Genomic DNA, 14,018 nt, shown 5'->3' on the forward strand with positions numbered 1-14,018 from the left:
CCGCAGAAGCGATGGTCTTGGGCGCAGAAGCAAGATGGAGCGCAGAAGCGCGTTTGGCTTCGCACCTGCGGCTGCGCAGAAGCGAATGGAGATCCGCAGGTGCGAGGGGTCGACTAGCTAGTGGAGTCCACAGAAGTGGAGCTCGTGTCGCAGAAGCGACGTCACAGAAGCGGCTCTTGTGTCCGCAGAAGCAGAAATGACTGGGGAGAAGCTTTAAATCGGGAGTTTGGTCGTTTTGTTCATATTTTGAGATGTGGGACTCGGATTGAGGCAACTTTGGAGGCAAATTTTATCACAAGGATTGGGGTAAGTGTTCTACACTCGATTTTGATTATATTTCGTGATTTTATCTTTATTTTTGGTAATTGGATTATGAGTTTTAAAGAGAAAATTGGGGATTTTAGCCTAAAGCTTCATAGAGTGAGTTTTTGAGTTTTGAATGTCGATTCGGAGTCTAATTTGAATGAAACTAATATGGTTGGGCTCGTAATTGAATGGGTTATCGGATTTTTGAGTTTCATCGGGATCTGAGGCGCTGGCCCGGGTTGGGCTTTTGATTAAAGATTCGATCTTTATCGATTGGGTTTGTTTCCTTTGGAGTAAATTGATATATTTGAGTTACTTGTGGCTAGTTTCGAGCCGTTCGGAGGTCGGTGCGCGCAAAACGGTATTTTTGGAGCATCGCTTGGCTTGCTCGGTATTGGAATTGGCTTGTTCGGGGTAAGTAACACTTCTAAACTTGGAGTTGAGGGTATGAACCCTGATTATACATGTTATGTGATTTGTTTGGAGGTGTCACACATGCTAGGTGACGGGCGTGTGGGCGTGCACCGTAGAAATTGTGACTCAGTCGATTCCGTAGAGCTGTATAGTCAATTAACTTGTATTTTTCATGTGTTAGAGAAACGGAGTTGTGACTCATGTTAGAAATCATGCTTAGGCAAATGTTGATATTATTGGGACCCACTGAGGTCATTTATGCTGTCGAATAATATGTTTAAACTATAATTTCATACTCAGTCATATTCATTCATTGCACATCATATCTCAGTCTATGTTATTATTTATTGATACATCATATCATCATTTTGGGCTAGTTTCATGACATTGTGAGCCCGAGAGACTGGAGAGATTGATGATTGAGTGAGGCCGAGGGACTGATTTTGAGATATTGATACTATAGCATGTGAGTTGTCCGTGCGGAATCAGATATTGATACTATAGCACGTGAGTTGTCCGTGCGGATTTTAGCACTTGGGTTAAAGGATCCCCTCCGGAGTCTGTACACACCCCCAGTGAGCGCAGTTGATTATATTGAGGGATGGATCTTCCTTGGGCATGGATCTTGCCCAAAGCACTTATATTTAGGGATGGATCTTCCCCGGGCTGGATTGGCCCTATACAGTACTGAGTGACTGACTGTCAGTTCATATATATATATATTTGGGATGGATCTTCCCTGGGCTGAATTGGCCATATACAGTACTGAGTGACTGAGTGTGTCGAGTGATTGAGCATGATCAGTGGAAAGTATAAGACAGTGAGATTGAGTACTCTGAGAGTGAGTGCATGAGCTCATCACTGAGATACATTGCATTTGACATGCATACTTGAGATACATCCATAGAGATGCATTTCTTTCTGCCGCTCCGGTTGTTAGTGTCATTCATGATTCCACCTGCATATTGACATGTAGGCATAGAGATGTAATTTTCTCATGCCATTTGATAATGAAACATTTTACCTGTTGTTGAAAAGTTTTCGGGAAAAATGACAGTTTTCAAACTCACTCATAAATTTGGTGATTTCGGTAAAGGATTTGGGTTTTCACTGATATACTTGAAAAGCAAGCCTATTTTTCTGGAACTGTGAACGAACTGAGCATTTTATCTCTGAGCTACTTCTTTTATTACTTCCATTATATTGTTATGAACTTTTGTTGGCTATTCGTGTTGGACCCCGACCGGTGTTCCAGCTCGTCACTACTTTCAACCTAAGGTTAGGTTTGTTATTTATTGAGTACATAGGGTCGGTTGTACTCATACTACACTTCTACACCTTGCGTGCAGATATTGGATGTGGCTATTGTTGTGATCGACGGAAGCGGGATTTGAAGACGTACCTGAGTTCCGGTTGTAGCTTCCTCTTGTTCATGGTAGCCTTAGATTTATAAAAATCTGTTTATGTATATTTTGAACAGATGACGTATTTATTTTATACCAGCTTTGTAAATTCTAATCTTAGAAGCTCATGGTTTGTACTATCAGTCCTTGGAGAATGTATAAGATTCAGATATTTTCTTTTACTTAATTGTCTTATTAAATTTCATTGGAATTGGATAGTTGTTAATTGGCTTACCTGACGGGTTGGGTTAGGTGTCATCACGACTAAGTGAATTTTGGGCCGTGACATAGATATTCGCTAAGATTGACTTGAGATTGAGTTATCATCGGATGACTATTATGAGTTTTTGGTACTATTATTTTGTTTGACTAATGCTCTAGCGTGGATTTGATGAATCGAATGTTCAATTCTTTTATGAAACCAATTATTGATGATATCTTGGTTTACTCTCATAGTAGAGAGGAAGCATGAGCAATATTTGATGATTGTACTTCATAACTTGAAGGAAAAGAAGCTTTATTCAAAGTTATCCAAGTATGAGTTTTGGTTGGATTTGGTTATATTCTTGGGTCACGTAATGTTTGGTTGTATTAAGATTTATCCTAAGAAGATTGAGGAGGATCAGAATTGGCTTAGGCCTACTACAGCTACGAAGATTGGGTTTGATAGACTATTATCATCGTTTTGTTGAGGGATTCTCATCCATTGCCGCTCCATTGACTAAGTTGACTCATAAAGATGTTCCTTTTAGATGGTCTAATAGTGCGAGGAGAGCTATTAGAAGCTCAAACTTGCTTTTACTACAACTTATATATTGGTGTTGTCCACATGTTAAGGGTCATAGATGATGTATTATGATGCTGCACACATTAGTCTTGGTGGTGTATTGATGTAAGATGGTAGAGTGATTGCTTACGCATCATGGTAGTTGAATCCTCATGAGAAGAATTATCCAGCTCATGATTTGGAGCTAGCAGTTATTGTGCATGCATTCAAGATTTAGAGGCATTACTTGTATAGTGTTTCATGTGAGATCTATACTAATCAATCGTAGTCTACAGCACTTGTTCAAGCAGAAAGATTTAAATTTGAGGTAGAAGAGATGGCTTGAGTTGCTTAAGAATTATGATATCACTATTTTGTATCATATAGGTAGGTGAATATGGTGGCAAATGCCTTGAGTAGAAAGGTGGAGAGTATGGGTAGTTTGGACTTTGGATGTCCATGCCTTCACCAATAGATATTTGAGATTAAATATTTTTTAGCCTAGTAAGGTTCTTGCTTGTGTTGTTGCACTGTCATCTTTGTCTGAGCGCATTAAGGCTCGTCAGTATGATGATAACAATTTGCTAGTGCTTAAGGACACGGTGCATCGAGATGGTGCCAATAAGGTTATCATTTGAAATTATGATGTTATGCGACTCTAAGGTCGGTTTTATGCTCCTAATGTTGATGGATTGAGGGTTGATAGTTGAGAAGACTCACAGTTCATGGTATTTTATTCACCCAGGTGCACGAAGATGAATCATGATATGAGGCAACATTAATGGTGACAGAAGATGAAGTAAGATATTGTTGGGCATGTTTCACGGTATTTGAATTGCCAACAAGTCAAGTATGGACATCATAAACTAGGTGGTTTGACTTAGAAGATAGTTTTACTGGACTGAAAGTAGGAGCATATCACCATGGACTTCGTGGTATGCTTAGCACATATTTTGAGGAAGTTTGATACTATTTGGGTTATTATTGATAGGCTGAATAAGTTCGCACATTTCATAACAGTGTTCAATACTTATACTTCGGAGCAGTTGGCCAAGATTCATATCCGGGAGATAATTCGTTTGTATGGTATATGTTATTCTAAGGTTGCAACGTGACACAATAGGGTAGGGGGAGAATTGTGTCTTATCCAATTTTTGCGAATCAAAAGAACTAGGTTCTTTGATATACCCAAAACCGATACAAACGGCTAGTGAATTGCAGAATATAAAGATACAATGATTTTTGCGTGGAAAACATCCTTGCTCAAGAAAGTAAAAATTATGACCTACTCTCGTAGGATTTTATTTCAAAACTTCACTAACTTCAAAGAGTGGCTTTATGTTATATCTCAATAACCAAGAAGACTAACTCTAGTACCCTAACCCTTACAATCAACTCAAGTGTAGTGATCCCTTTCTAAACTAACTCTAGTCTAGAAAGCAAAACAAAAACTTCAGTATTGTGCTAATCTATGATTACACTTCTCAAAAGAAAATAGGTTACAATTCAAGAATAATTGACTTAATCTAAGAGCTGAAGAACTAGGCAGCTTTTGTCTTCAGGAACAAGTTATTTAGTTGAGCGGCTTGAATCCTTGAGAAGATCTACTTGTTGTGATTCCTATTTCCAAGAGTAATATACTTGATCTGCATGACTAGTGTAATTCTGGAACGTCGGGAATAGATATCTTTATATAGGTGTGAGGCTGGCCGAAATCCTTCTCCAATTAATGCTACAAAACCTAGAATATTTCGGTTAAGAAAAACCTCTCTTTATTTGATATGGTTTCCTTATTATTTCCATCTCCTTAACCTTTTTCTTCTTTGCAAGTTTTTCTTATTTGTTGAAACCCTTTTTGAACATGAATTTCTCCAACGAGTATTTTCCTTGTTGTGCATGATGTACTTCTTTTACGGAATCCAACTTGCACAACTTTCCCCCTAAACTTATTCACATCTTCAACAATCCGCTTCATCCACTACTAACCTGGTTCCTTCATTATATGCATATCAAATCTTAATACACTATTATAGAATAACAAACAACATCAATAAAATCTAGTTCTTTGAAAATATTTGTTAATCATCAAATCTTAATTTAATGCTAGAACATGCTCATCTCAACAAATTTTTCATTTTTGATGATGACAAATCCATGTGCAAACTGCCCAACAGTTTGAATAAATTTTCTGCTTTCTTTATCTCAAGAACTAGTTTCATTGTGAACATTCTTGTACAGTTCGTCCGGTTCTGCATAGGTGTAAAAACTCATCTTTCATTCATCGCAATCCTATAGATGGCTAGGCCTAAAGCATTTTAAATTATGCAAATAGACACTTTCAACACAGCTTTATCAATTCAAGTGCATAAGAACCAGGTTTGTTCATCAGCATATGTGCACATCCTTAACTTCTCCCTTTTGGCATCATAAAAAAAAAAAGCATTAGCATATTCAAAAGCGAGAATTAAGAAATATCAAACTCATTGTTACTCGAGCTACTCTATCATGCACATAATGTCAAGAGCTCAAACATTTAATCTAATAAATTATCCATATTTTAAAGAAACAAATTGAGCCCAAAAAAGCAAAAATTATATTGATTTATATGTTGTACCATATTAAGCTCAAAGTGCCCAAACCATAAGACGGTGGAACAAACACGTCAAACTTCCACACTTCACAATTAAGTAAAAAAAATATTCCATAATCTTGTCTTAGAAGGTACTGGGAACAAAAAGCTGCCTAGGGACAAGACTTAAGGACAACTAAGAGAATGGAGGACCAGCTGCTTCATCTTCTCTTTAGGTTGTCTATTCTCTTCCTTCAAAGAAGCAATTTCAGCCTGTAGCCTATTCTTTTCTTCATTTGGCAACAACCAACTCCTCCAACAAATTTATGATCATGCTCTTGCTATTTGTAAACAATGGTATTGCAATTCAGTCATACTCCCTCTGCCCATCAAGCATGTCCTTCTTTATCCCCATCTTTGGTGCTCTCAGAGGGACCTTAAAGTGTTCAAACACTTTAGCCAGCAGAAATCCATATGGCAAGGCATGAGTGCCTTTTAATTAATTAGTTGCTCGTGCCATGTATTTAATCATAAAGGAAGGTAGATTAAGGAGCGTACTCTAATCCAGAACCTCCATGATTGCCAAGTCCAATATGTGGACTCATGGCGCTTCTTAGACCTAGGCAACATGCACTTGTTCACAAACACAAACAAGAGCTATTGAACCATTTTCATTTCACCTTTTACCACCTTCTGTGATTTCTGCTTCTCCTTACCTGAGTATATTTGAGGTCAAATACATATCATTATCTTTTCTCTCAAATCTGGTCATTCACATCGAACATAAGTATCAAATCCATTCACAAGAACCCTCAAGATTTCTCCATAAGCTCAGCATTCAAAGCCAGTGCCCTCCCCTCACCGCATTACTCATTGTGTCATCCTCAAGCAATTTGAAATTTGAGTAAAAATGCAGCATTACTTCACCATACATCACAGGGAGTGGGCATAGGAACAAGTGCATCCACTTATGGTGTTCAAGCTTTTCTAACAGTTGCTTAATCCCAAAATTTCAGAAATTACAGGGTCGATAACTCTACCTTTTAGCATCATCAAGCCACTGAACCGCGGCTACTTTCCTACAACAACAATATTTTTCTAGGTTTTCTTTCGGCATCTGGAACTGGTTCCTTTCACCTCAGAGTTAATTTATTTTCTCTTCCTTGGAGTCCTCTTTTCTTTAGGAGTGAGTGAGGATGACCCAACCTTCTCCTTCCCTTTTCTCAGAAGAGGAATCTTCCTCTTCACTTAGCAAATTAACTTCCTCCACATCATACTCATCCCTCAACCTGAATTCTTGTCTCTGCTTCCTTTTCGTCTACTCTCTTCAACTACTTTTTCAAGAGCAGCCTTACTTCTTATCCTAATGTTTGGACTCCTACCCTTTTTGACTGTCTTCGTTGCTACATGTTTAATCCTCCTTGATGGTTTCCCTCCATCACTCACACCCTTTTGCTTTAAATGAACAATTCTCTCATCCAAGACTACATCATCATTGTCACTACTCTATGTCCGGTTTACTTTAATCTCTCCCTCCTTCTCCCCTGTGGTTTCCTCCTTAATGTCAATAAATTGTATCCCCAGTGAAGAGGATTATCTTTGTTAGAGTGCAAAGATTCAGGTTCTTGGAACTCTTCAACATATTTCCCAACATCCTCACCTATAGTCTCTGCTATATGAACTTCCTTAGTATTCTCTCCTTCAGCCTCTACGCACTCAGCAGAAGAACCTGGTTGTTGACCAGGGGCTTCGGGAGCTTCTACACCGGTACTAGCATTTGCACTTTCCGATTCTTTACTAGGGCCTTTAGAGCTGTAACGACTCGGCTGGTCGTTCTATATATTTGAGCTTTATTTCCCTATTTGATGCTTCTTTTATATGTGTTTTGTTTATATTTGACTTGCGGGGATGGTTGGTTTGGTTTCGGGAATATTTTAGTGTGAATTGGAACACTTAGTTTCATGGTTGGAAGCTTAAGTTATAAGAATTAACCGAGGTTTAACTTTTGTATAAATGACCTTGGATTGATTATTTGATGGTTCCAATAGGTTCGTATGGTGATTTTGGATTTAGGCGTATGTTGGAATTGGATTTGGAGGTTCCTAGGTTGATTTGGTTCTAATTGGCAAAGGTTGGAAATTGGGAAGATTCATAGGTTTGACCGAGAGTTACTTTGAGGCTATTAGGGTTGGATTGTTATTCCGAAAGTTGGAATTGGTTCATTATATCATTTGGGACTTTTGCGCAAAATTTCGAGTCATTCTGAGTTGGTTAGACATGGTTCGGCATGAGTTTTGAATGTTGGAAGTTGATCAGTTCATTAAGCTTGAATTGAGGTGTGATTTGTAGTTTTGATATTTATGTGTGATTTGAGACCTCGAGCAGGTCCATGTTATTGTTTGGGAATGGTTGGTGTGTTTTGACGGGGTTCATAGGGGCTCGAGAGTGTTTCAGATGGATTTCAAATCATATGATCTTGGTTGAACTGCTGAAGAACTACTCATTTCTGGTGTGCTTCGCGATCCCAGAGCAGGTCTCGCGATCATGAAGGCTTATTTGGGGTGAAGTGGCAATTTGCTCTTCGCATTCGCGATTGGCGTGTCGCATTCGTGGAGATTTGTAAGCAGTAGCCTTCACGTTTGCAACCATGGCATGGCATTCGCGTAGAAGGAAGGCAGGCTGGGGGTTGGCCAGGCATTTGGTCTTCGTGTTCGCAGGAAGGCGACCGCGTTTGCATAGGCCAGTGGGACCTTGTTCTTCATGTTCGCGGGCTGGGGTCCGCATTCACGAAGTGTTAATTGGTAGAGGGGCTGTTTTGTTTCATGCACGCGAGGCAATGGCCGCATTCGCAAAGGGTATCGCTAGGTAGATTTTTTAAAGAGTTGTATTTCGGGATTTAGATCTATTATTTTATATTTTGAGCCCTAGACTTGGAGAGAGGCAATTGCTGAAGGGGATTTTCACACAAGACAAGAGGATACGTGATGTTTACTTGATTTAATATTATATCTTATTTACCCATAGATTACTACATATAGATGATGGGATTTGAAGGAGACAATTGGGGATTTTGACTATGATTTTGGAGAGTGAAAAATGGAGATTTGAATGCCGATTCGAAGTTAAATTTGGATGAAACTTGTATGTTTGGACTCGTATTCGAATAGGTAGTTAGGATTTGTGACTTTTGCCAGGTTTCGAAAAGCGAACTCGGGGTGACTTTTAGCAAATTGATAAAGATTGGAGCTTTATTACTTTGAACCAATTTATTTGGCCTTGTTTGATGTTATTGAGTTGTTTTTGGCTTGATTCGAGACGTTTGGAGGTCGATTCGAGTGGGAAGGGCTTTTTGGAGTATTAATTCATGCACTTTGAGGTAAGTAACATTTCTAAACTTGGTTTGAGGGTAATTTCCTCGTTGGATATGATATTTGAGATATGTTGGGGATGATGCACGTGCTAGGTGATGGGAATATGTACATACACAGAGGTTATTCATGATCCGGGTAGACCTTAGGCTATTATGTGCCTTGTTTTGCTATCATGTCCAGTTATCTCTGTGTTCTCTCTACTTGTACTACTACTTGAGCTTTTAATCATGCTAGAAATCATATCTAGGCTATGTGCTTATCTGTTTGAGACATGATAGGGCTATTCTTGCGATATTGAGTTGTTGCCTTAATTGTAGTCATATTCTCAGTCATGATATTATATCCGCCTATTATATCTCTGTCTCTGTGCATTCTTTACATGTTATCTCATATACTTTTGATGCCCTTATATGTGTGACATGGTTTGAGATGAATACTGTGAGATGTGAACATTTGAGACTTGAGTGGGTGATGACTGGTCTAAGGCCATAGAGCTGAATTGACACTGATTTTGAGGTGAAGCGTATGCCAAGCCTCGCATCGGGAGGAGGTATTAGTTTTGAGGCGATGTACACCAGGCCCCATATTGGGCTAAGTGATACTGATTGTTGACTTAGATCAGATTAGTGCTTGGGAAAGGACCCGCCCCTCCAGAGTCAGGTATTAACCGTGGGCGTAGACACATGGTCATATATATGCTTGGGTGAGGGACTTGTGTCACTCCCTGACCTCGGGGAGCGCGACCGGTGCTCAACCGAGATAGCCCGGGCTAGCAAGCCTGTTAGATTTCCTTCTACCCAAACTCATCCATAAATAAAGAGGAGATGTACTCTATTAATCAAACACTGAAAATATTTCATTAACAACTCCCATTTCAATTCCATTAGCAGCTTCATTTATAATTTCCAAATTATTACAAGTTTATAAATATAATTAAAAACATGTTTTCAAAAATACCAACACATCTAGTTTAATTCCCAACATCAAACACCACCCACAACCTGTCTACAGAGCCTCTAAGCATAATAGAAGAGTAGTATGGAAGTGTCGGCAACAAGGCTCCGGCTATACCTCAAAACACAATGTACAACATCAAATGACATCAAGCCCGGAATAGAGTAGGGCTCACCAAAACCAGCTGAAAAGGGAGTAACTGCTAACGAGGACCAAAGTTGCCCGCTGATGAACCCCCTGCATCCATTGAAGATGCAGCGCCCCCAGCAAAAGGGACGTTAGTATATATGGAATAGTACTAGTATGTAAAGCTAATTGTTCTTTCAAAATAGAATGCCAATATAAGGAAGGGACAACCATGGAAACAACAAGCAACAATCAATGATATCCAAAAGCCAAGTTAAAACATAATAATTTTCAATTATACGAAGGTAATATGGTGAAGATGATAATCAAAATATGAAGATAATATTATTTTCGGTTGGGAGATCTTTAGCACCGATATACCACCGCTCACAATATCACCGTACTTTTAGCACGGAGTCCGATCACGACCCGATCGGCTAGGTCGTCTCATCCGAGACATCCACCACAATCACAATCTCGATCACCATTTCAATTATAATTTCTAGCACAACACCACCATGTGTGTGGCATGGCATCCGATCACGACCCGATCGGCTAGGCTATCTCACCACAATGCTGTGTGGATCGACATCATCCTTTTCTATCAATCATCTCATCCCAATTAAGGGGAAGTATTTTCGTCACATCAATCTCATCCCAAATAAGGAGAATAATCACAACCCACTCCTACACTGGCACGTGTAATTTCGGGGTTAGGTTATTTCAACCTACCCTTCCTCGGTGACTAACGATACTCCCAAAAATATTTTTGATTTGCATACAAAGGAAACAGAAATACAAATGCATTTACCTCATAACATTTCATACCGGATATAGCCTCATTGTCACTTTCAACCACTTACAACATCATTATTTCATTAGCTCTAGTGGCCATACATATGATTCTTCATTCATGGCACAATGGCCGTATTTCATATTCCGCGCTTTCATTTCTTTCCTTTCATGGATCATCATCATAAATATTAACAAATAGAATATTCCGAAAATCACAACTTTAAGTTCATTAGAAATGAAGAATTTAAGCACAATAGATTTCTTTCCAAGAAATGGAGTAAAATTATTGGCAATCGATGTGCAAGTTAAAATCATAAATAAGTAACACACCATTTATTCTTAAAATATTTTCCTCCAAAAAGGGCAATACACAATTTTCACTCACGAATATGTAAGAACGTAAAACACATTGAAAATACTCACAAAGCATAGCATTAGTTAAAACAGCCACATATGGGCATGACTTAAGTACATAAGCTTTTAGGCAATTCTATTTTTGAAATAATTTTGGAACAGTTAAATCAAAGCTCATTTCATAATCTTTCTCACATCATCTTATTTCATTGGCACCACTAGCCACAAGTATAACTTTCATTCTTGGCACGTTGACCACACTTTATATCCCCAATTCACTTATTTCAATTCCAAACATTTTTATAGATTATCAACAGTGAGAGAATTCGAAATCAAGGCTTTAAGTGTGTGTGTGTGTATATATATATGAGCAATAAGAGTTTTAGGCGCATTGGGTATCCTTTCCAAGTCAAGCATAATGGACTTTAATTTGATATATGATTTGAAGTTATAACGCTTTAACACATAAACCGTACTTGAACACATTCCCGAAGGATAACATAATATGATAGGAACTTTCGGAATACGTTTTGAATACATAACTCTTGACACTTTGCTTACTCGAAACCATCGAAGTCATTGGGAGTAACTCGGAATATGAGAACAAGGAACTTGAGCCAACCATACTTGAAACTTAATGGGAACATTATGGAATTCGATTCTAAGAGAGAAGTTTAGCCAACATACCTCGCTTTGAGCTTTCCTTAAATTACTACAACGTTCCAAAAATCCTAGAAATCCCAATCTCTTAGATGAAGAACTTGTGAAGTTTCTTGTTGAATTTCAATGCTTGAGCAAGATTTTGATGAACAATTCACTTAGGGATTTCTCCTTTCACTCTAGGGCACTTCCTCTCTCTAAAAATATCAGATATTCCCTTCAAAAATGGTCCCTTATGTCTATTTATCGAGATAGGGTCGGGTTATAAGGATAGAAAAATGGACCCTCCGAAATTCGGACCGGGCTACAGACCAGGCTTTGCGAGCTCTGTAGCACGGACTAGCGTGCTATAGACCTTGCGCCCCGAGCTCTATAGCACGGTCTAGCGCGCTACAGACCTGGCCTCGCGAGCTCTATAGCACGGTCTAGCGCGCTACAGACCTGGCCTCACGAGGTATATAGCACGGTCTAGCGCGTTAAAGACCTGGCTTCGCGAGGTATATAGCACGGTCTAGCGTGCTGCAGACCTGTCTTCGCGAAGTCGAAACGATTCAACTCCCCAACACATTGTTTAACCCAAAAAGTCCGAAAATACAATAAATTAGCCTACCTTGGCACCACGGAACCTTAAATTCCTTAGCGAAATTTTCCAGGGCCTTACATTCTCTCCCGCTTAGGATCATTCGTCCTCGAATGAGGAGTAGAGTCCGTCTCCAAACACTTAACATAACTCGTTTCTTCTTCCAAACATCTTAAGCTCCCAAATTTGACTCTCCCAAATTTTTCAGAAATTTCGGCAAAGTCTCCTCTGCAATTGGGCCTAACAACCTGCCAGAGAATCACCAAAACCACCCTATCAACACATCCACAACTCGACAAAGCATCACAATGTATATCAACAGCACTAATCTCAACATTACATGCATTATATTATCAAGAGTGATATCTGGACATGAGCTACACAAATTTAAATCATAACACATAGAATGTACCTTTCAAATCACAACCCTTTTCTATACAATCAAGCGAAAATATTTTCTTTCCACAAGACTTTCGGCCTTCAAGGTGACCTTCTCGACTCACAGAATTCGCCATTACACATTAATGGAGGCAATCTCAACTCCTGAACTTACCTAACAAGGATAAAAAATAGATACCCCTCATAAGCCGATTATCCATTAACTTCACCTTCTCTAGCTTCCACAGGAACGATAGACAAAGGATTTCCAACTACCTTCTTAGACATAGACACATGAAACACCGGATACATGGAGGACAACGATAGGGAAACATCATACTCATAGTTTGGCCTATTTCCTTCAAAATTTCATAAGGCCTAATGTGACTACACATACTTTACCTTTATTAGCAATTCACATAACATCCTCATGGAGAAAATATTGAGAATAACCCGTTCACTTTCTTCAGCTCTAAATCTCTATGTCGGACACCCAAACTAAACCCTTGGCAACCTTCAACCATTATTCTATGATGTGCTAGAATGAATATTACTATAGAGTTCCTACCCAATATGTTCGATCATGGAATGATGCTTCTTCTTTGACACATATGAACCTACAACTCTCGATAGATTTACCACAAATAGGAACAACGTGGTTCGAGATTGGGCTGGAATTATTTAAGAATCCATCATTGTACTGAGAAGGGCATTTTAAGAGGTTATATTCTAAGAGACATGAAGGTGACCACCAATAGTGTTGCCACGGTTAATCATTGTGACGAAATCATCGATTCAACAAACGAGGCATAGAGTTACTAGTACACATTAATAATGTGGGAACCATGTACATGATCCTAAGATGTATAACAAGTGAGTCATTTTAGACATGTGATATATGGGAGGCATGATCGGGAGGATAAAGACATTAGCATCAGCTATTCTTGGAAGACTATGAGTTATGAAAAGGACAGTAACAATTGTTTCATTCCCTATGTGCCTTGTTCGGCAATAGTAAGCCTTAAAGAGAAATAGGCAAGTACGTGACACTAATTGCCTTCTTGATTGTAAGGAAAATTGGTTTATCTCAAATTAGAATATTATGGCACCCTGAATCTGATATGGGTTTCAAAATAGATGAAGTTGCATCATGCTCTTAACAGTAACTAGCACAAGGAATCTATGCCGCAAGCCCACGAGGTTGAAAAAGAAGTTGAACACTTACAAGATTATTATCATTCTGATAGCTTAACCCTTCACAATAGTTGATCCTGAGAGGACTAGAGATACGACAAACTTGTCTTTCAAATCAATATGCTCAAAATATGTGCTAGAATCTTAA

General features: G+C 38.9%; 1 protein-coding gene across 5 annotated transcripts in view; it reads right to left on the reverse strand.

Annotated features, from left to right (window-relative positions):
- Nucleotides 1-14,018, reverse strand: part of LOC104116375 (26S proteasome regulatory subunit 6A homolog) — a 53,664-nt gene that overhangs the window by 8,641 nt on the left and 31,005 nt on the right. The window contains exons 9-10 of one of the 5 annotated variants that reach the window (XR_011412675.1): nt 12,329-12,546; nt 9,664-10,020 (exon numbers count right to left, since the gene is read on the reverse strand). The exons of 1 other annotated variant lie outside the window; for it this stretch is intronic. The gene's annotated coding sequence lies outside the window, so the exon portion shown is untranslated. Of the gene's footprint in view, nt 1-5,008; nt 5,139-5,173; nt 5,305-9,663; nt 10,021-12,328; nt 12,547-14,018 lie in introns of those variants that run through there. 3 more of the 5 variants (XR_011412676.1, XR_004512171.2, XR_004512170.2) reach the window with 3 other exon arrangements.

Source organism: Nicotiana tomentosiformis, chromosome 12, assembly GCF_000390325.3.
Source record: "Nicotiana tomentosiformis chromosome 12, ASM39032v3, whole genome shotgun sequence".
Lineage (NCBI taxonomy): Eukaryota > Viridiplantae > Streptophyta > Magnoliopsida > Solanales > Solanaceae > Nicotiana > Nicotiana tomentosiformis.